General features: G+C 36.8%; 1 protein-coding gene across 2 annotated transcripts in view; it reads right to left on the reverse strand.

Moving 5' to 3' along the window:
* Positions 1–24,007, reverse strand: part of CLSTN2 (calsyntenin 2) — a 318,074-nt gene that overhangs the window by 29,785 nt on the left and 264,282 nt on the right. The gene's annotated exons all lie outside the window — the stretch shown is intronic.

The following is a 24,007-nucleotide window of genomic DNA, read 5'->3' on the forward strand; positions in this document are numbered from 1 at the left end:
ATAGTTGCACGTGAGAATAAATTATACAGTATCTTCTTCAAAACAAATTCCTAGACAAGGTCAGAATGTCAGTTCTGTTGTGGTGTTGCTCATGCATCTCCTCAGGGAGGGTACTGGGGCTGAAAAAGAGACTGACTGCTGACAGCAAATTATGTGCTAAAAACTTGGAAATATTAAGCAAAGCATAACTGCAATGACAAATAGCTGGGCTGGTGAGGCCAACCTGGACAGTACTTTCTATTTTTGTCACTGTCTAGAGGTGCCTTAAACCTGCAAGCACAGAGCTTCATTTTCTGAAAGTGAATAAAAGATACACACAGAAACTGTAAAGGTGTTCAAATCTCCCCCTCTGCTTTTTATGGAAAAATTCTAAATATGATTACCATTAAACATTAACACTGGATGAATTATTTCACTTCTGCAATTGAATTCTTCTGAACAGAGGTGACTTAAGCTGAAAAAGAATGTATGCTTCTGCTTGTTCAACCTAACTCGACAGAATATAAATCATCATGCCTGAGCTGATGTGCATCTGCTGGAGCGTCACTCAGAACTGTAACCGTTTTCTACGATCATGCAGCACTTCAGCAGCAGTCTTTTCTTTAACTCCGTGTCCTCTCAAAAAATCTATTTTCTGCAGTTGGGTAGTACTTCAATAAGTAAAACATTTAGGCCAGTCTATAATGAAGACTATAGTGGAGAAGGCTATTTTATTCATTTATAGCAGAATGGGATCATTAAGGAAGGAAGAACCACATTCATGCAGGGATTACAGTACCCGAGCAGCTAGAATACTAATGCTTACCTCTGCTTGCAAGGAGGTCAGGAGTACACTGGGGATTATAAATTGCATATTTTTATAAAGTAGCGTAATAGAAAGTTAGTCACGCTTAGTGTGTCACTGCTGCTGCACAAAAATGCCCTCTCCAAGGGCTGTGCATGTCTGGAAAAATGCAAAGTCTACAGACTGTCACGAAGGCACTGCTTCTACTAATAAAGAGTTGCAGTGCACCTCATCTTCATCAAGAGGGTGAATTATTATCACATGTATTAACTGACAGCTAATATTCTTAATCACTGTTATGCTTTCATTAATGGCATTTACTGTATTTATAAATCTGCAAGTCCTTCAGCAAGCAAAACACTTACCTCAAATCCTTTGTATGCTCCTGTACAGAATACAGTGCTTACAACCTTAACAATGGAATAGTTTCCTTATTTGGAAGCATGATGGAGGTCAGGGTTATGAAAACTTTGTACACATGCAGACACAACTCAGGCCCCGCATTTTTATCTCATTTGAGTAAAGATGACAACAAATAGAGGGATTCCTTCTTTGATCTTACATTTGAAGGCACTGGCATTATCCACTCAGTTACAGCACTCAGATCAAACCCTCCGCCCTGTTCTGAAAGCAGCCACATGCTCTGTAGTAAGTCTGCTTCAAAGCATGGCACCTTGTTCAGAACACAGAGTGCAGATGATGTTTGGGTGGGGACAGGAAAGATTATTTTAAGAATACCACGTTTTTCTTTGTCTTCTCCCACTCTGAGGTTTTTTAACATCTCTGTGATAAATGGGAACTTTAAAGATGTTGTTGAATGAGCTTTTATCTGTTACTTTAGGAACTCGTTTAGTATCTTTAATGGTTTTCCTATTGTCAGTTCTCATCCATAGGCATGTGAGCTTAAAAAAGGAAAAGAATGTATTTCAGGGCACTGCTTTTCCTGTAACTGCTGCTTCCTTTTGATTTCTTCTAATAAATCTTTGCCTTCGATTTCAGTAGCTAAGCTCCCTGCGAAAGCTCATTAGGTGATACAGGGAAGCGAGTCACACAGTTGACTTTTGATCTCTTTTTCCTCATTGTCTATAAGCACCTTATGATTTCTTTCATGCTTTTTAATTATCCCATCACCACCAAGAATAAAAGATAAACAGATATACTGCTGCAAATGTCCTAGTGGAGACTGCAAGTCTGTAATTCAGTATGCAGATAGCCAGTATTCAGGTTGTGCTTACTTCACTGGCCTAATGGGTTACCTAGTGCAGTTCTGATTTCTAACACAATGAAAAAAAAGTCAATTTCTACTGTGAATATGGAAGTTTTATAGCAAAAATTTCCTTTTGTGAGAATCAAGAGATACCCACTTGACACTGGCACTGTGCTACAGTATAATCTGTCAGCCTGTTCGTTTTGTGGATGAGCTACTGAAAATAAAGGCAAATGAAACTCAGAATAATCAAATTCATCCAGTAATACAAATTTTTGTGTCTTGTACCATTATTTAGTCTACCCCAGTAATAGGCTCTGTGCATTAGGCCAGACAGTTGCCACGTGTTGGCTTTAGTGCATCTAAGCATTGCTGAAACAAAGGATTAAAACATCTGTGGCAAAGGATGGGTATATTCTTCACCACTAAGGGGAGCAATTGTGTAGATTGCAAATCTGTCCTCAATATCTCCACAAGCTCTTCAGAAAACTTAAAATAAAGCTCTAAAATAGTCACATTATCATATAAACCCTTTGGCTTTACCTTTGTACATTTACCCTTCTGTAAAATCAGTATGCCCTGCCTCTGAAGTGATAATAGATACAGTATGTATGCAGTAATTAAGACAGACTGGAAGGAAAATCTACTGTATATGGGAAAAGGAGGAATCAGTATACTCTCACCAGTTAAACTAACAGGTGACACATTGAAAAACATCCTCACAATCTACAAATTCAGGTTTTTTTTTTTCATAAGAATACTGTTGTACACTGAAGCTTCACATACAACTTACACTTTGAATGTTAGCTCTGCTTTTAATTTGGTCACAAAGTCTCTCTGAGCAAGTGTCTGAATTTGGACAGCTGGTGGCAGGCAGTGGAGGCAAACCGAAGCCACCAGATTGCTTTGCTGTAGACCACTGCTTTTATGCTTATGAGACTAAACCATCACCACTCTTCCAGTTCTTGGCAGTAGTGGTTGTTAGATGGAGTAATTTGTACTTGTGAAGAAGGTTTTCCATCACTACTATCTGTATCAGAACTTGGATGCCTCCAGTGCATATGCTAATATTATTTTAGCTTCATATATGGGGCAAGAATTTGTTAAATATTCTTCTACATTTGTGTTTTAAATTTATTTCTTTTAGAACTACCTTTTAAAGACCTTACAGCGGCATATCTTCTGATCTGTCCACTTTATTGCCATGTAAATCTGCAGTTGTAAAGGAATATAGACTCATAGACTCACAGAATAGTTAGGGTTGGAAGGGACCTTAAGATCATCGCATTCCAAACCCCCTGCCATGGGCAGGGACACCTCACCCTAAACCCTATAACCCAAGGTTCCATCCAACCTGGCCTTGAACACTGCCAGGGATGGAGCATTCATATGTGTGATCAGTCCTAGAATACAGGAGATTAAACACTGTGCAAATTAATCCCTTCTTTCTGGAACCTCAACTAAGTATCAGACGAACATTATCCAGAGAAGGAAGCAAAAGAGATACTTCCCTGCTCCTTATGCAACTCTTAAGCAAGTTACTGCTTCCTCACAGAGGTGAGGAAACTAGAAACACAGTTTGTATTCCCTGCCTCTACTTGCATGCATAAAAGGAAGAGAAACCTCTTGGGATTATATTAAGGAGGATGAGAGCCACAGGAATCTCATTCTCAAGGCTCTACTGACAATGGAGCAAGTCTGAGCTCTTAAATGGGGTACCAATTACATGCCCGTAGCTAATATGAAACCCTGACAATAATGGCCCTAAAACTCTCTTCAGATGGCTCTATACTGGCACCTTATTTAGAAGCTAAGTAAAGCAGAACACATTTTCCATGACATTATGTTTTGAAACAGAAACTGGAGGTGAAGTATTGGAGGCACTTCTTCACCTTCATAATCTCACTAACCGAAAAGATAATTCAGTTTAATGCTAAGTATTTTAACATTGTAATTTTGTATACGTTACAAAGCAAGTATTTCAACATAAACTATTCAGTACAATGTACTGAGTATAAACCTAATGGATTTTCTCATGTACCTTGCTCAAGTAAATGCTGTACACAAATAAGTACTTATTTATCATCTAATCACAGTCCCTCCAAACAGGTATTTTCAACCGTTTACTCACTGCCTGGTCCATGTTTTTTTTCTGCTGTTTTATGTTTATAAAACTTAGACCTTTACTTTCACTTAAAACCCCCATCTTTTCACAGACTGTTCAGGAAACAGCCCTAAGATTTGTGTGGTGTTCTTCAGAAAATACAGGTAGACTACGTTGTTAGAATACCTTGTGTTCTGATATTAATTATGCAGTATGGTTTATTTAACATGTCAAACAGCAGTGTGGATGTCCATTCAATCATCCTGAAAATGTGGCTGGGGAAGAATCATCCTTCAACAACTTTTTTTTCTCTTATTTCAACCCTTCTCAACCCTATCCCCTCCACGTACATTCATATGAAAGTAGAAAGAAAAGCAAGCACCTAAAAGAGCTGAGTCTGTATTTAATACCAGACTTACAGATGTTAAGACGTGTTTTGATTTTCCTGAGATAAACCCCTGAATCTTGAAGAGCTCTGTAGTGCATTTTATTCTGAGGTTGACTGACACAGGAAATGTCTTTTATCTCAAAGAAGGTGAACAAAGACACTGCAATCGCCCAGTAGAAACTGGGACAAATGTTTTATTACTGTGAGCTAGTTTTCCTCTGATTTGTGTACCATCCTCAGTTTAAAAGAGCTAAGTATATGGATCTGACTCTGAGCTTTCCAAGATTTATTACCTGTTTTTATCTAAACTACCTGCCCCATATGCTAGAGAGAGGATGTTAATTGTAGCGTTGACCCCTTTGCTGGATATTCTCTTAGTCTCCCTTGTTTTGATGGCATTCTGCCAGGCACAGTATATCACTGTCTTTGATAGCAGTATTGCGTGCCCTCTTTTGTAATCACAATATTCACTCTATTACTCTATCATTTAATGAAACCAGCTTCATTCCAGCCACGTATTGATGTCTGAGTCATCTGCAAACCAACCCTTTATAGAGAGTATCAGCTGAAAGGAATTAAAAGATCTAATGATAAACTTCTATTTGTTAACTGTATTAAAAGAAAGGAGGAGAAAGGCGAAAAATAATAATCTAAGTCATCTCTCAGCCTCTCATTTTAGAGTCCCCTGGTAAGATCTTGCATGGTATTCGTGCTGGCTGTTTCCCATTTGATTTTGAAATATCTTTGGCTGCTCACCTAGATAGATTCTTTTTCTGTCTTACTCTTGGAAAACACTACTTTGTACATATACATATGTATGAATGCATAATATATAAATATACATAGGCATACCCACACACACAGCCTTTGGAATTTTTATCACAATGTAGAGTGAAATAAATTTGAAATCAGGTTTGCAGAACTCTTGGAATTCCAGTGTTTTACAATGAAAACCTCACTATTATTATCACTAAAATGAATACACCTCAAAGAGCTCAGATCGATGCAAATATTTTCTTAGACCAATTTGTAGTATTCTATCAGTTGTGAGTGTCTTATTCTAGTTGTAAAGACTTCAGGGTACTTTCAGAGCTTGTATCAGAACAAATCATTTTAAAATCTTCTAAAAAAAGGAGAAATTATCAGAGAATCCTAAAGTATCTAAAAAGTTTTCAGAAATTATGTATTTAATAGTTAAGTTCAACTGAAATGGAAACTAAACATTTAAGTGAAACAGAAAACTGGTAACTGTTAACTATACTATTAAACAAAAGTATTATTGATTTTCCTTCAGCTACCTAATAACTAAGTCTTGGTACCTAATATAACGTAAAATATTTTGCATAAACTGTTGTCATGAACCCATAAAGAAATATGAATGTGATTAGGAAGTAACATGTTGATTATTCTTCAAGACTAGGAAGTTTTTCCTGGTCATTAAACTCTGCGTTTCTCTCTCCCTCAAGTAAGCCTAGTGAACATCATTTGAACATAGTGTTCTGAATTGGGCCACCCATCTTTCCAGGCTTTCTTGGTTGATGGATGCTCTGACATCAGAGAAGATAATGGGTGGAGCTGAAGTGACATGCTGTGTCCGAAGAAACACTCCCCTCTCACAATGCCGTCAGAAACTGATTCCCGGTGAAGGAGGCAGCGCTGATTTAAGAAGTTAGAAAGCCAGGACATGAATACACCACTTAAATAAGCAGTTAGCAACTTTCTCTACTATGCTTAAATAATAGGCTTCCATTTTGGCTGTTCCTTGTTCTTATAGCACTCATTATCTTTAACAGAAACCTTTACTGAACAGTAACTCATACTGGTAGTGTTATTCTGCTTCTCTTTTTTTTTTTCCTTCCCTTTTTTTTCCTATCAATCAATTAACACCACTTGATTATTAACTAACAAAACACATAAAAGTATCCTGATATAAAGTCAAACAGCACTTAGTAATCCAACTGTTTGTCAAAATTAGTGACCTCAAGGGAGCATTAGCTAATTCTGTTGTTTTCAGCCCTCCTCAGGAGCAGGAGTTTACAAAGTATCAGAAAATGCCTGTTGTACCAAAGCAGCTCACAGTCATCAGACTTTCTTCTTACCATTTTATAACATTTACCTCTAGTAGTGGCTAAAAAATTCAAAGTCCTCATTAGGTCAAATAAAACCCTTCCATAAATTCATTCACTGCCATGTGCATTTTACAGAAGCTGTTCCTAAATCAAAACATACCAGAACATGGTAGAAAATTAAAAGAAAAAACCCACAGTAAATACTCAGGATTCACTCTGCACATCAGAATCACAACAAACTGGGAATTCAAACTCAATTTTGTGCGTAATTATGCATGCTGGCTTTTCCTTCTGACTAGTTTTCTAAATGTTACACAGCATATATTTGAGGCTTAGACAGCACCCAGCTGAAGTTTTATGCCAGACATTCCTAATATGACAGAACTGTAAATCTTAAAAGAACTACTCAGAATTTGCCAATGCATCACGAGCTCATGAATCTCTTCATAGGGTGCATCCCTACATCCTTACTAAATCACATAATTTTTCTTTACGAATACTCAGATAAAGATTTTTAATTGCACATTCATCAATGAAGTAGCAGGAAATGAAAAGGTGAGTAAACTATATATATAGCAGTGTTTATGAGATGTCAATAAACTCTTTATTGCCTACACCTAAAGTAGGCAATTTCTCTTCCCTTAGGCAGTTTCCCTTTGCTTTTCACACTCAACTAACCATAACCAGTTCTGACCAATTACATACTTTCCTATCTCTCTCACTGAGTGAAGGTATCTTTAACTTTATAGCTCCTTCCATCTTGTCTTTATAAAAATAAATATACTAGCTACAAGCCTGAGGAAGAGGCAATGATTTCACTTACCTAATTTAGGTGTTAAAGTTGGGTGTGATTTTAAGTGTGTCTCTTCCTTATCGAACAGGAAGCTAAATCTGCTATAGCGTATAATATATAATCATAGGATAGTTAGGGCTGGAAAGGACCTTAAGATCATCTAGTTCCAACATAATAATGCACCCCCAGTCTTAATGTTTCATCAACAGAAAATGTTCAAAAGGTCATTTATGACATTAGGCAGTTAAAGTGGAGGTCCAAAGTGAGCTAAGCTGAGGTGACTCCAACCTGATCTCACCTCTTGAAAACAAGCACATAGTATGACTGAAAAAAAGTATTTACCATGTGTTAGGAGAAATATGTACTAACAGATTCCGCTGAACTTAGGAGAACTAGGACCCACTTGAAATAATATGTACTACAAAGGTTACTACTAAGGCTCAGAAATCAGTAATAAAATAGCCCAAATAATTTCTAAAATGAATACTTACCAAATTGTAAGTCTCATTCATGTTATTTGCTCTTTGCTCATCTGTCTTGCTATGTCAGTAATGAAAAATACAAATACATATACAGGAGCTACCAAACTTCATACTACACAATTGCCACCTTCTTTACAGCACCAAGTAAGACAAGCTACAGACTAAAATTACCTTTAACAAGTGCTTAAATAATGCTAAAAAAAAAAAAAAAAAAAGAATGAGGAATGCTAACCTTATGTTGTTTTCAGTTGTTTTCAAATAAGCCATCAGCTTCCCTTTTACCCCTTTTTAATTATTTGGAAGTTTTAAGTACACTTGAAAAATCAGTTTTGTCACAAGAAAAATCTACTCTTTTTAAACCAGTGTTTCACCAGTGGAAGCTCCTCCTATTGCCAAAGGCAGGAGATGATGCAGTAGAGCAATCTATTGGACACACTACTTCCCAAATGTTTTACATTTTAAAGGGGACATTTATGCCGATGGTCTTTGCAAGGTGCTCTGATGGCTAGCAATCAATCTGATGGCTACAGCTATTTATTTGCAGACCATATCAACATTCCACAAATGAGTTACCTGCACATATAAAAGAATAAATAAATTTACTAAGGATAATACTAAGGATAACAAACTGCTTCAGAAATGCAGGATGGGCATTGTCCGCATGGATTTGCCCTTTGAAATCTACTGCTGTGGAGAGCAGGAAAAGAAAGGAAGAAAGAGGCATTATTACCTCCCACCATGAAATGCTGCAGTAAAATATTTCCTTGGTCCTATCAGGTGCGAAACTGCTTCTTTCTAAGTGGAAGAATGATCAATATCCTGAGATGAATGCACTTTCTACCTAATAATGAAACACAGTAACATTCTTTTAAAATCAAGCTGAATCAACCCTTATCTAACTGAATCAGAGGAATACAAAGAACAGCCAAAATTTCAGCCAGAATAAACAGTACAGCTTAATTTTCTGCCTTCAGCTTTCAAGGGCTCATATAATTTTTAAATTTATTTATATGCCAGATATTGATCTGTGCTGTGATTTCTCAGTATAAATTTTCTGTTAAACATCTCTTTAAACTATAGAAACTGCTATAAATGTTATATATCCAAATGTCTATATCTATGACCAGCGACTTAAAATGCAAGGACTTAGAGAGATACAGTCTTTGAGAATTATTCACCAACCAAACACATTACTACCACTTACCAAGTAAGAATAACTCTAAGGGTTGAAAAAGTAATCCTGCTAAATCCTGTGACCTCTCACCTAACTGAAGTAGCCCAAATACCTCATTTATTTCATACTCCGAGACCTGAAATCTGACTATGTTACTGAAGTTTTCAATTAGATTTTTGAATTTTAACTTTAATGATTTTAAAACATATGTAACTTTTATTTCCATAAGGAACACATTATTATTGTAAATACATCAATCAGAAGTGCCCGGATAGATTAGGGATAATGTTTTCATGTACACTGAGGCCCAAATTGTGTTAGTTTCACATTTCTGCATTACTAATGTCCTTTCTAATATTGATGTATAACCAAAATTGAAAAGAAGTTTGGGCTTTTTGATCAAGCTATCTTCATAGGTAGCCGAAATGACCTTTCGGTCGGTGAGTTTATTCACACCTCAAGACATCGTATGTAGAATTTTACTTTATTTCACTCATGAGGCCTCATCATTCATCTCTGAATCTTATCTGGAATTTAAAGCACTTTCTCTGATCTCCAGGATCTGCCTCTGCTCAGATGATATGTGCAGGGATTCTGCCTAATAGATATTTCTATTAAGACATTTGCAATGAACTTATTTTTCACTCTTCTGAGGACTCAGTGCTGTGTGTGGCCTGCAAATGGAGTTCTGCTCATGAACTAAATGAAACACAGGTTTAACTTGCCTCCGGAAACAGGCAGTATTTGCTCAAAAAACAAGGAAATACTTTTCAGTAATAATATGTAATTAAAGAAAGGACTATGAGTGTTAATATAAACCAAGCCATCCCATCCTCTCAAATTACTTTTCAAATAGTAATATACTGGGTTTTTTAAATTATTTTGTTTTATAAAAACCTGACTGAAATACTAATACTCAAATATTAAAGGTTACATTTAAGTCAGGTGTCTTAACTGCTGCTGCTCCAAGGACTGAGATTTCAGGCAGCTCAGAAGTCTGGCCATACTCCTGAAGGGGTAGTCAATAATAGTATTTTTTAAGGAGGATGCACTAAGAGAAAAGGAGATTGTTGCTGTTCAGAATAGGATGATATATCCTTCCCTTGCTGTTGGTGTCTGAACAAATATAGCGCTTGTTTCAGCCAGTTACTTAGACATTATGAAGGTGCAGAGAGTGTGATTAACACAAATTAGACTCCAAAGAACACAGACTAGTTGTGGCTTGTTTGCTTTTGAGGGCAAACACTTAGGTGATCTCTGAAAACTGGATTCTGAAGTGACCTTCTCCCTCCTCCTCCTCCTGTCTCTCACACATTCCCACCTTCACACATCACTTATTTTGTTAGACCAAAGCGCTCATCTATTCAAATCCCACAGGAAGTGCTATGTGCTATTCTTTATTCATGAAATAAATATCTAGTCTTGATACCTCAGTTCTCACCTACCACCAGGTAGGTGAGATATAGCAGGATTCCTGGGTTGGGCATTCTGTGAACAGAAGAGGCCCAGGCAGAACACTCCCCTGGGCTAATGACCTCTCTATTGCTGAAAATGAGACTGCTGGCTCTTTGAAGGCTTTCCATCACCTGCCACATCTCTCTTCAAAGGTTTGCTGCCTCTGAAGGAAGTACTGACACTGCTTGCAAACTTGCAAGGGCTGCTTTAAACCTACTCAGCAAAGGAAGATATAGCTGACACAGGCATTAAACACCCTTTCACAATTTCCACATTTTGGGAAAGGTGATTTACTTGAAAGATACGTGCCGCGTTGAAGGTTCACAGTGCAACTCAGAGATAAAAGAATTCCTGTTCTTACACAACTCCCACATTAAACCGAGAGGGTATCTCTGGAGCATCACTTAGTGTTATTAGCGGGAGCCCACTACTATGATAATTTTGAATATTGCTGTAGTCCGAGATGTAGTTAGCTGTAACTGCAGAAAGACATGAGAGGGAGACGCTCCTTCCCCATGCATATTACTGTTCTATTTACTTCAGTTCCGGCAGGTAATTAGGACATAATGCAGATAAAAGAAAATGCTATTTTGCTTTTATTGCAGATAAAAGGCGGCAATGAGTCATACTTGGCTACTGAGTAATTTCTGTAAACTGAGTAATAGCTTTGTAACCATGTTTCTGTACTTATACTCCCAGGTAAGTCAGGAAATTATACAACCCAAATATTATGCATAGTCTTTTACTGAAATGGTAACTGCTGGGCCTTTAATTACATAGCTGGCACTTTGCAGAAAGGCTGATTACATGCTACATACCTCACAGGGGTAATTACTTATCAGCTATATTTGTGATTTTGCCAGGGAATGCTGTTATTTAGTTAGTATATAACTAGCATTCAGTACTAATCACAATCATGTTCTTAGTGCTTTTATGGGAGGAAACAAGTCAGCATTGAGGAACTACATCCCAGAATAGTCCTGGGTTGACATTAGGGACATGAAACAAATAGACCGTGGGAATAAATTTTCAGTATCAGTGGTGCGCAAACCCTTAAAGTTTTGTGGATATCTTTAAAATAATCACCTGAAAGTTCAAACCTGTATTGACAGCTGAGCTGGCTGGAATTTCCCCTGTGAAGCACTGTTTTGCTGACTGGAAAATGGCTGCGGGACTACAGACATCTTCCTAAAATAAAATTACTACTGCTAGAAATGGGACAATGGGCTCTTCAGGGAAACCCAAAGCCAGCACTGAAACCCACACCTTCTTCTGTTTGTCAAAATGGGGCAGAAATGGTTCAGATCTTCTCAAAATTGTGTAGCACTTTTTTAAAGAAAGGAGGAAAACAGAATCTGTGCATTGAGGACAAAAAGGCCAATATGCTCCCCTGAAGTGTATTAGAATAGACCCAAACTAATTGATGGGGAACTCTTACAAGAGCAGATACTTCCTTGGGATAAAATTGGGGATGAAACCCCTCACAGCAGAATGTTGAAAATGAAATATCTCTTCAAAATGAAACTACCCATTCAATACTTGGTTTTGAGTTCCTTTTACCAGAAACATAGGCTTATTTTAGCTGCAAGTTTGTTCCTTTGCATTTTGCTGTGATTCTGCTGATAGCAACTGCACAATGAAGAGAAGGAATGCAGATACTCAGTGATTCCATTTTCATCAGGTATCTCAGCAGTACAGTTTGCTTCTCCAAAACGACTAACTGGAAACAAAGCACAGATTTCTGTATCAACCTCTCTCCTCTTGACTTTCTGTACTCATTTTCTCCTTTCTATCTACAGCCATCTTTTCCACCCGTCTCTCTTCACCACATTCCCCTGCATCTTCCAGTAGTTCCTTCATTTTTTATATTTTTATAGCCGGAACTACATCTCCATTTTTCTCCTGTACAAGTCAGAGATCCTCATGTTCAACATACCCTCTTGCTTCACTGCTACTTTTCTCCCTTCCAATACTCCCTGTCAGACTCAAGAGCCAGCTGTATACTTTTTCAGAGGTACTACTCCTCATGGAGAGGATTAGATTGAATTTGCATTGCTTCTTTTGTAAAGCACTCATCAGTTCATGATCGACACCACCATTTTAGTATCTGCAGCTCCATTTCCATTCAGGGACTGGAAATCATTTGTGTCTATTTAAATTTTGTGTGCTGAATGCAAAAATTAATTTATAGAACAGATTAAGCATGCACAGGGATAAGGAAAAAAGGCTATGAAGTGATTGTGCACCAATAAACATTCTTAAAATTATATATTATATATTACATACTTTTAAAATTAATTGTGGCCATACAGAGGTATGCCAAATCAATAGTAAAAGTAACTCTGGCCAATAATTTTCCTCTGAACACACATCTTACAGACCAAAATGCCCCAAACAATTCTGATTTAGCCTATTCACTGCTGTCAAGACCATAAATCATTGTAAATAGAGATAATTCCAGAAGATAAATGGAAAGACACGGGTTCCAATTTTAATCTTAGATACAAAACTTTCATCATTCCCTACACACCGGAGTTATTAAAACTGGGAACTCTGTATGCACGAGAGACATCTTCAATTGTATGACCACCTCCTTCTAAACAATGATCAGAAGAGATCAGAACTTGGTTTATGTACATACAGCACGACATACAGGCAGATCGCACTCAGGAACTGAAGCGTATTTGAAATATTAATGAAGGATATCCATGTATCATTACAGTACTCTCCCAGAATTTACTTCAGTTGCCCAAGGCTAGTGACCGCGCTGCTGTGGTTGGTATCAATATCCTCTGTAGCACCACTGAGCCTGTGCTCCTGTAGACCACTGCACAGCAAATATGTGGCCTCACGTTCTTTCTGAACCTTAACCATGCTGTGAACAAAAGTTATCTGAGATGGCTGAGGTTTTTGATAATTTTGTACAGAAAACTTTATGAAAATAAGATCACATAAAAATGCCTCCCTCCCCCTTTCACTCAGGAAAGTAGCACACTTAGAGATATTAATGGGTGGCAGATGAAACCATTACTAGAAAATAAAACCTTGCTTTAAAAAACCTAAATTATCATTTTTGCCTTTTATGGGGGAAAAATAATCACAAGTATATTCTGATATGTAACCCTGTATCTCTTATCTATTTGTACCTGGAGGTGTGTGGAGGAGATCTGTATCTCCTTTTGAGATTTCTTTTTGTCTAATATTTACTCCTACTCCTGAAGTATGACAAAGCATCTTCTGAATCATAAGCTTTAAGTATTATTTTTTTATTTTATCCTTTCACCTTTCTGCTTTACAAGAAAAGATTCTGAAGCTCCTGAAAGGGCTTGTTTATTAAATGTTTCCTGATGATGACTAAACATGTCTGAAGGGCATGAAGACAGAATGCACTTAGTGTGAGAAATCACATTTACACTGTAGCTGTCATACCAGTATCACAGCTAAAAGCATAGTTAATTTACTATCAGAGAAAAGGCAATTCTCTGGGGCAGCCAACTATCAGAGTCAATCTAAGAGAGCATCAAACAGTGTGGGGCTGTGTGCCCCCCCCCCCCAGTGCACAACAAGCATACACCCACCCAAGTCTTGGTGCACAGGAGTTGTTAATTTCTATGTAGCATTCCTATTGCTGACAAGGTTAAGTAGACACATTACTGACTGTACAAGTTAATCATGTACTCTCAATTTAGAGCATTGAAACGATTACAGAAAAGCAGTACTTGCATTCCTTCTGCCTACTACAAAAGACTTGTTTGTATTCTGATTTTCAAATTACAGGTGGGAGTTTAAGACACCATTAATACATAAAGGCTTAATATTCTTTTACTGTAGACATAATCTTAATTCCCAATGCATACAGATACAACTATACATCAACAGACTGCTTCAATAATTCAGTATAGTGAAGTTTTCATTTAGTTTTCTGAGCTGACAAAGTAACCACCTGTACTGAAATATGGAAATAATAAAAAATATTTCTTTTTGAGTTTCTACAAACTATTTCAAAATGTAACTGTCAAATACCTCGTGTCTTCAGCTCTGACAAAGTAACCACCTGTACTGAAATATGGAAATAATAAAAAATATTTCTTTTTGAGTTTCTACAAACTATTTCAAAATGTAACTGTCAAATACCTCGTGTCTTCAGCTCAGACACAGACACTCTGCAACTGACTATGCACCACTTATCTGTCCCATTAGACTATTTCTAATAAATAATTATTGTAAGATGCTCTTAAACTGTAAGTACAGCAAAAATGTTAGCAGAGGTATCATGAAACTGGAATAGACAGACAGGATTTGTGAAGGCATGGAATTCAAGGGAGATGTTTTTCCACAGTTGTTTCAATAGCTCCACACACACACACACTTTTTTATATCAAAGCTTAAAAGTACCAACTCCACAACTTGGAACTCAGACATTTTTAGCAGAGCCTGATACATTTGGTGTGCGAATTTCAAGAAATACTGAATTGTTGATATTTTCTTTCAAATTTTCAAGCAAATGTTGCTTCATGTGGGAATTAAAGCAGGACTAAGCCTGGAGTCTACACAGTTTTAAAGGATAAAGGTTTTTGTGGCGATGAGTCTAAGATACCTTAGTCCATGTATATCAATAACCGATTCATTGACTTAAAGGACTGCAGAAGGCTTTCAAATGCTGAAAAGACGGCTAGTCACCCAGCTGTCAAGGTCATGAGGAAAAAGAAATCTGAGCAACCTTTGAGCAATCTGATCTAGTGGAAGGTGTCCCTGCCTCTTGTCATTGGGGTTGGAACTGGATGAGTTACTTTAAAGGTCCCTTCCAACCCAAACCATTTTGTGATTCTAGGAAATCAGAGGATGACTTATTTTCCTAAATGTTTATGAAAAGCTTTGTGGTGAACACTTTAAATGACTTTATGCTTTTCCTGAAAACTTCCAAGGGAAGCAATTAAAGGCTTTGCATAAAACCTTTTCTTGTAAGACTCTACCAAGCTAAATGTGCTTCCATAAGTCTAAGGCACTGCTATGTGTAACATAAAATGGAAAAGTGGGTGAGAAAGGCATGATTGTGTTTTAATTAGCTGGTGATTAATGTCAGTGCATTTATTTCTTGACTGAGTCCTGATACCCAATTTCCAAACAAAACCAAACTGCTTAACATGTAGGAAAACTGCCATTGAAATTTCAAATTAGAATGGCTTTTTTATGTAAAAATACATATTATTATATGTAAGCATGTTGATAGTTTAATGAAGACCACTGAAACTGCTTAAATACTTAAAGCCATAGGTAAATTGTATGACAGCTCAGGGCTGTGTGTTTCTGACATCAAACCACAATCAGTCCACCTGAACTAGTGCCAGCCAAGGAAGGGAAGAACAGTACTGCAAGGAATCCGGGTATGACATTCAGAAAGGTCTGAATTTCCTTCCTTTTTGAAGGAAACTGGGCATTTCCTGTTACCTTTGCATACAAAGTAGTGTGGTATTCTACTGCACACACACACGAGTTAGATTAATAAAATCATTTTCTGTTTAAATTGTAATACACTTAACTGTGATCCTAATTCTTAATCTATTTACTTTAGCTGAGCACTGGGCAAAAAAGTTACTACAAGAATCTTCCTTAAAACAGCCACATTCAGTTAAAAATTCAGAACACAGAAAATTAAGATCGAATTTGAAACCAGGGTCTCTGTGCGGGCTATGGAGCATTATAGCAAACTGTTACTTGGGAGGGCATCCAAATCCTTTGATGTCAACAGAGATGCCTCAGTGAGAGACAGCAGGCTTGAGGCCACTTACACAGACTAGAAAAATGCCATGCAGGTTGCCTATCCAATTACAACAGCAACAGTAAATTGCTCTGAACAAGTTTGAGTCCATAGGTTAATTGGAATAAACAAATTGAAAGGGAAAAGGCTGAATTTGTAATAAACAATCACTGAAAGATTGGAAACTAACCTGACTAACTGCTTGAAAAAAACCACACTGAAATTCTTCAGTGTCTTGAATACCATTAATTGTCCATTTGGAAGAACACAAGTGCAGAGCCTGGATAATCTGTGCACTACCCGCCTGCAGCTTCCCATCTCTTTTTGAGCAGCTACGAGTAAATTAGAAATAGGAATTGAAGTGACTGCTGTGAGGATACTTTAACTTGGAAGGTATGCTGCAGTATCAAAGTAGAACTTTGTGCAACAGGTACGATGTTTCTTTCAGCAAATTTATTTACTGATGTTGAATTGTTATGACTAGTATTTATGCAAATACTAAGAGAAAATAGTTAAGGCTAATAAAAATATTACAGCTATCAATAATAATACTAAAGCATGTCAGTAATTGTCCTGAAATTATGATTCAATAAAGTTGCAATTTTTGACTTTAGAATTGCGCTTAGAAACTTAGTTTCACTGGAAAACAATTTTTGCTCGTGGAAAATTCAAGTGAGGATCTTGCTTTTGCCTGCCTAGGAAGCTTCTGAGGATTCATTTCCAGCTTACAAAGAATATGTGACTCTAACGTAACAAATGCTTTCAAGCCATGAAATTATTCATAAGGATTTCCATTTTCTAGCCAGCACTATACTATAAATGGATTCACAATTATTTGTAACATAATCAGCACTGAAAAGCTGGTTAATGTTAAATTTTGAAGTAATCATGGCTCTGTCATGCTCTAGCAAAGCTCACGGATCTAAGCACAACTTGAAGAATTCATTCCTAGTTAGAGGCACTGAATTAAAAACCTGCACAGTTATCCTTAGTGAAAAGCTGCTGACGTTCCCTTTACTCTTACAGAGCACGTATTTGTCTGGTAAGAAAGCAAAGGTTTAGGTTCTCAGCCAGTGCAGTATCAGCTGCACTGAGAACAAGGCCATTTTATACCAGTGGAGGTATTGGCTTATAAGCTTTGCACATACTTAATACAGCCCTCAGGAATTTTGCACTTTCTCTAGCAAATAAGCCCACTAATATTATAATAGTTCAAAACAGCCAATAGATACCAATTCTCCTGAAAGTTTTTAAATCTGTATCTTAAGACGGTATCTTGAAAAAGTAAAGCTCCTTATGAAAAATGCAACTGATCTTTCATTAAAATCTTTTAACTCATACATTTAATTTACCTCTCAGAGTCATTCCTAATATATCCCAAGAGTTCTGGATATAAGAACACTGGTTTTGATAACCTAGGGAGGTGGTACAGTGAGAACTGATAAATCCATACTAAAACTAAATGTCTCCTACAGTCTTACGTGTGGAGCTGTTTATATGGTCACTTTCACATGATAAATTACTGACATAAGTTCAATTAAACCATCAGCACCCATAATAATACAATTAAAAATACCAAGCATTAATTAGAGAGGTCACACATGACAGGGCTCGAAGGAATTTTACGAGGATATATAAAGTCCACATCTCTCTGCCAAGGTTGCACCAAGTACATCCACTACAATCTCTATAATAAATATAAGAAAATAAAATTTAATGGCTAAAACCAGGAAGATGAATAGTTCCAGTTTAATGCATATTTCAGTAGCAAAGAATTTGATTTCTTCAGTTTAATAGTCTAGTATCAAATTGAGTTTATGGACAACACCACCATAGAAGATTTCCATTCAGTTTGCTAAGTGTGGCAGACTGAGTTCACTGGGATCTGACCAAAATGTGATCTACCATCTTATTTCATTTGCCAGAATTCCCAGTTACTAATATATGTCTTCTCAAACCAGCCCCTGCTCTTGACTTGAGCAGATAACTCTCTCTTGCCATGAATTTTGCTTTGGATACTGCCTAGGTAAGGCTTCCCTGTAAGACCATGCTATTTCCTACTGTCTACCTAGCCTCTGTTCCATAAGAAGAGACCCCATTAACCTCAGAGAAAGGTACACAGTCACCAACCTGGCATTATATCCACCCGCATGCAGTGTGTGATGAAACTCTTAGGTGTCATATCCAGCATTCCCAGAGCATAATGAAAAAAAACCTGGAATGAGGATTTTTTCCCCTTGTCTTGTTGGATGCGAGAAAATAACCACACTAAAAAAATTAGGTATTTGGCTTTCATATAAGAAGCTTTCTCTATAAGGTATACTCACTGTTGCATTGTGACAACACTGCAGTGAAGCATGAGAGTTTGCAAACTAATTTGTGAGCTCCTGTTGTAGCCTTGAAACTCATAATACGTAATACTTATTTTCACAACAGGTTTCAAGAACACGGATGGCTTAATTACAGCTTTAAATAATGAAATTCCTTAATCATACTGACAGATAAAGCGTCTGAAAGCCCTAATTATGTACTGTAACTGCAGCATGTCTTTGTGCTGTCATGCTGTAACTTCAGTCTGTCTTAGTAAATTAGATCCATAGTTTGGTCATGACAAAATAATTCTATTATAACCCACCTCTCTTCTTGCTAAATTGCATTAAGCAAGCAAGTTCAGTAACTACAGCTATGCAGCACCCTGTGCTTATTTTGTAACTGTGTAACAAAAAAGCTGCTCAGTTTTGCATTTTTACTTGATTTTCATCACATGCTTATACATACGCATTTCTAGGCCTTGCTACTGACAACAGACTACCCAGATGTGGAAAGTAAATCAATGGAAAAATAACACCATTCTTACTTTAGGAACTGTGGGCATACAGAAACCATGGCTCCAAGGCTGCAATAAACGGCTCGTGCACAGATAAATGAATTTGTATTTATTTATAACACATACTATTTATCTCCTAACATGCAATCTCACCCAAGTAACAGATCCTGCTCTGCAGCAATGTTTCCAGAACGATTTGTGCATGTTTTGCACAGACTCTGGTGGCAAAACTAGTAAATCAGAGACAGTGTAAAATACAAATATTAAAATTAGCCAATAAATAAGAAAATAAATGTGACAATACACATTTGCGTGTGTAGTCTGATTGGGAATTTCTGTTCCAGGCTTTGTATTTCTAGATTTCCAAGAGCACCGTAGAAACAAAGCAAATCAGCAGACACTTTACTCCAGCTTGTTTATGTGTAATAATAACTCCATATCAAGATAGTCTTTATGTATGAAATTGAATTGATTTGGGGGTCTTCCCACAGTATGCTTTAAGAGCATAATACTTCTCATTGCTTTATGGTCACGGAAGTTCTACAGAAGCACAGACCAGTCACTGCATTGCACACCAGGCTGACTGCAGAAACCAGAAATGCACAAACCCAGGCCTATTTGTAGGGAATACTTCAGAGGTGGCCCAAAGGTAAAGCAAGTTCTTGTCAGCCACTGTTGATTTGTCTGTCAAGATTTTGTAATTAGTGGTAATCTGCAGTTGTATTAAAATATATATATAAATATATTTTTATTTTTAATATATAAAATGTTTAATATATAAAACCTATATATTAAATAAGCTTCTTTCAGTGGAATCTAAGAATTTATCAGCACTGCTGACTCATCCTTGCGCTCACAAAAGTTGTTTCGAAGCAAGATGTTGAATAAAAATTTGTCAAATAGCATTTAAAGATGGAAACTGGTAAATAAACTGTGTCAGAACAGACAGGCCTATAATGTAAGATGTGGGATGCTGTGGATGCTGCACAAACTTTTTAAATCCTGGACTTATTTCATCTCTGTTGCAGGATTAGCATGATTCATTTATCATTAATCTCTTCCTGGCTCTGTAGGAAAACACCTAACTTACTGCTTTCTGTGATTCTATTAAAAATGAATGCATAAAGCAGTGGAGGTCTGCATATCAATTTGTAAAATAAGTGAAGAGCATTAAGAAACTATTTTTGAGCTTTGAGTAAAAATGAACAACTGAACTCCATCACAAAAAAAAGATTACCTTTCAATAGGGCATCATGTTGGAAACTAAGTGACTGCCAAGCCTGAGGTCTTTATCCAGATGTGATTCAGTGAACAGAGATGATGGAAGCTTGCACCACCCTATCTCCTCCACGAACCCTTAACCCTGAGAATACTATGTACTTTCCACAAATATTCACTCATTTTCTTCCCCTCTGAGCCTCTCAAGAAGGAGGCCACCTGAGGCTTTCATAATGTATTTGTCTTCTCAAAAACTAGGTTCACACAACCAACCAATGTCTAAAAACCCAGCACATAAGAGCAGCTTTCATTGATAGACACTGTAATTTAATGGAAAAAGCTAATTTAACTAAGAAAAGCTCCAGATACCTAATCCCTTTCATTCTGCCCCCTTACTATGTAATATACATTTCTCTAAAAGTCAGTTTCTGTTCTATCTTGATCAGTAGCTTATTTTAAACAGTAAATGGGAATGAAGGGATTGACTGGACAAGACTGCTTTCTGCAGGCACAAAACCCTATTGGGTGTGGTCAGTGAAGTGGTTAAATGAAAATGGGGGGCCTTGCCTTGATCCTTCAGCATCCATGTGCACACTCTGAGACAGGATGCATCATATTCAGATTTACCTAAACCTCTTTCTCTAGTTCCTATTATGGAAGTAATTGTTTGGGGCTTTTCCACAACAAAAAACCACTGCAGGCTTGTTTTGGATTATTCAAAGCAATTCATCTCAGAAAAGAAAAAATAACTTTCTGCATGCTTATCTATTTTTTTGCTGACTTAGAATGACTCCAGATCATTCAAGTGTATTCCCTGTTTTTTAATGGGATTGGTATGAATTTTGCCTCTGGACTGGAAGACTACTTTCAGATGATGACATGGGTATAAAACAGAAAATAATCTCCCAATGTGAATAAAAACAAGTATGTTAAAAAAAAAAATGCTCGTCCCTGGCTAAGATCCATTCTCCCACTTAAAAAAAGTGTTTCTATTCTGCTGATTTAGGAGAAAGAAAAATACCTCTTGGCTTGACTATTCATAATATTAGTATGAGAAATGTAATATCCATGAGTGTGAAATACACTGTGCATCGTCCTGTTAAATGTTATGTTTTCCACTGTCACCAAAGGCTTGACTACACTGATTCCTATTCAAACTATTATTCTGATTTGGTTCTGTGCGGGCTATGGAAAACAACAGTTACACAAATTGAGGACTGAGTTCTTACTATATTAGCCAGAAATGGGGAATACACAATACCTTCCAGCAGAAATGAGCATCCAGAGGTTTTTCCTGTACGACAACACCTATTTTACATCTCTAGGGTGAAGTTCTGCCCTTGGTAAAATTAATGAACGTTTTCCCACTCATATAAACAGAACTCCGTTTCTAATATACATAATCTCATGATAAACTGACCTCCAGTTGCACGCATCAAGGACTTTGAGAAGGCTGAAGGGAAACGGGATCACAAATGTGTATTAAGAAGGTTACCAACTCCCTAGTAGCCAAGGTACTTTTGCACTGTATGGAGCTCAGAAAGCTCAGGCCCCTACCAGACCCCACCCCACAATTATTATTTCCTGGGTGCAAGAGGAGGATGTACATTCTGATCATTCTCATAAAACCAGTCATACATCTACAGCACTTCATCTGGCAGTGAAAATCTAGCTCTAGCTTCTTTTCATACTGAGATCCAGAGGAATTTGTAGTTTTATTAGCCCATTATTCACGTATGTTTAGTTTTCACTGTCTTTTAACTTACTCTACCATATAGGCCAGATGGAGCATCTGAGAAAAGGTAAGGAAGTAATTTTCACCAGGTCCCTTCATGACAAAACTTACAACAGCATCACTATGAGAATTAATCATCATGGAAGTCTGGTCACACAACACACAACAAAACTTATTATACTTTAGTCTTACATTCTTTATCATCTAGCAAGAGCAGTTGAAAACATACTGTGAAAATCAACTAACAGTATCTGAATGAAGGGAAATTAATGATATGACCTAAAAAATCTTTCCTATCTCTAGTTTCCATCATGTAGTGAGGAAGGTTCTCTTTTCAGTGCCCAGCTGCAGCTCAGCTTTGCTGAAGTGCTATAATTTGGGAGCATATTTTACGTTATACAAATGATTAACTGCAGACAATAAAATTTACAGTTTAGACCCAAACAACACAATCAAAACCAGTTAATTTGTCAAGCACTACTTTGGACTACATTTAGTATATGCTCTTGTTGAGATGGCTTTGACAAAATAACTTCTCTCCAGAAACATAGTACAGAGTACAATCGACTGAATCTTAAAAGACCTCCAAGGACTTATTCAGTCATCCCTAGCTGAAATCTTTTCTTTCTCTAGGATTTATATCATGAAGAATGAGTGATTTCCTGTTACCAGGTATCTGGGACTTTACTTAAATATCAGCTGAAGATGTGGGAAGTTGCCCGCTGGTGAAACTCCCCTAGGTTTTTTTCATTTCAGACAGAATCTGTAGACTTATTCAAGGTATTCTTTATCCCTTGTCAGAGAACGAACACCACTTGTACTTAACTAGTTAGATACACACAATTAGGATGTTGTTTTGAAACAATAAACCTTCACGCACAACGCATTTCCCAAATCGACAGACCACCGAGAAGTAGATTTCTGAGATGAGCAGCACTTCTGCAAGGAAATAAGACTGTCAAAGCAGAAATAGAAAGAGTATGTGTTGCTGACCAGTAACATGGATGTGAATCAAATGCCAGTGCAAGGCTAATAACACACACCGTATGCTTGGTATGAAAAAAGGCTAGTTCAGGATGTCTTCTTTTTTTAAAATAAGGAAGAAAAAATATTTTTTCTTTTTAATTTTTTAAAAAGTATGAAAATGAAAATAAAGTAATTGTAGATGGCAGCAGAGATGAAAAAGTTCTTTCACACAATCAAATACATCCCCTGTCAATGGAAAATTATCTTTGACTGTGTATTTTCCAGTATTTTGTCAGGGCTAAGTTACAGGAGTTACACACAAATTTAATTTATGGAGAGGACACTGGTCTTTTCTCATGCAAGGATATAGAAGTTGACTGCATTCAAAACAGTTTACATAAAATTTGTATTAGCATTAATTTGGATGCTTATTATAGAGGTTAGAAATACAAACCCATCTTCAGCACTCAGAACACCATTAACCGAGGTGACAGAATCTTCAATAGTCTTTAATGTGAATTTACCACTTTCCAGACACTGCAAGATTTCTGATCAAGTACAGCAGAAACTGATTCCAAATTGGTTAATGGAAATTCAAAGCAAGTGCTATGATCATCACATAATTTCTTACCACATTCATCTGATAATCATGACAAAGATTATCTTTTTATATCCATTTTGAAGGTGAATTAGGAAAGTAACCATTCCTATAGCTACATCTTTAATACTATAGTGTAAACTCAAAGATATGAAGCAACTTGCTTTGAGAAAATACTACTTTGCTGATGTTTCTCTTCTTTCATCCAAATGATCCTTACCCTGCTTAGAATTAATAAATCTATGAAAGGCAACTCTTATCTCTTTAATAATAATTTCCTTGAAATATACACTTCATAATAAGAAGAAATTACATACAGCACAGCACATGAAAGTAAAAGTCTGCAGATTAGATTTACAATATATTACAAATGCCTTTGTGTGTGTCAGCATACTCTTTGTTGAAAAGGTTTCCATGTCTTCCACTGTGCTGATAAAGTAGATTTTTTT

Source organism: Pezoporus wallicus, unplaced genomic scaffold (genome assembly GCF_028554395.1).
Source record: "Pezoporus wallicus isolate ANWC-B61680 ecotype Strahan unplaced genomic scaffold, APGP_CSIRO_Pwel_v1 contig_593, whole genome shotgun sequence".
NCBI lineage: Eukaryota > Metazoa > Chordata > Aves > Psittaciformes > Psittacidae > Pezoporus > Pezoporus wallicus.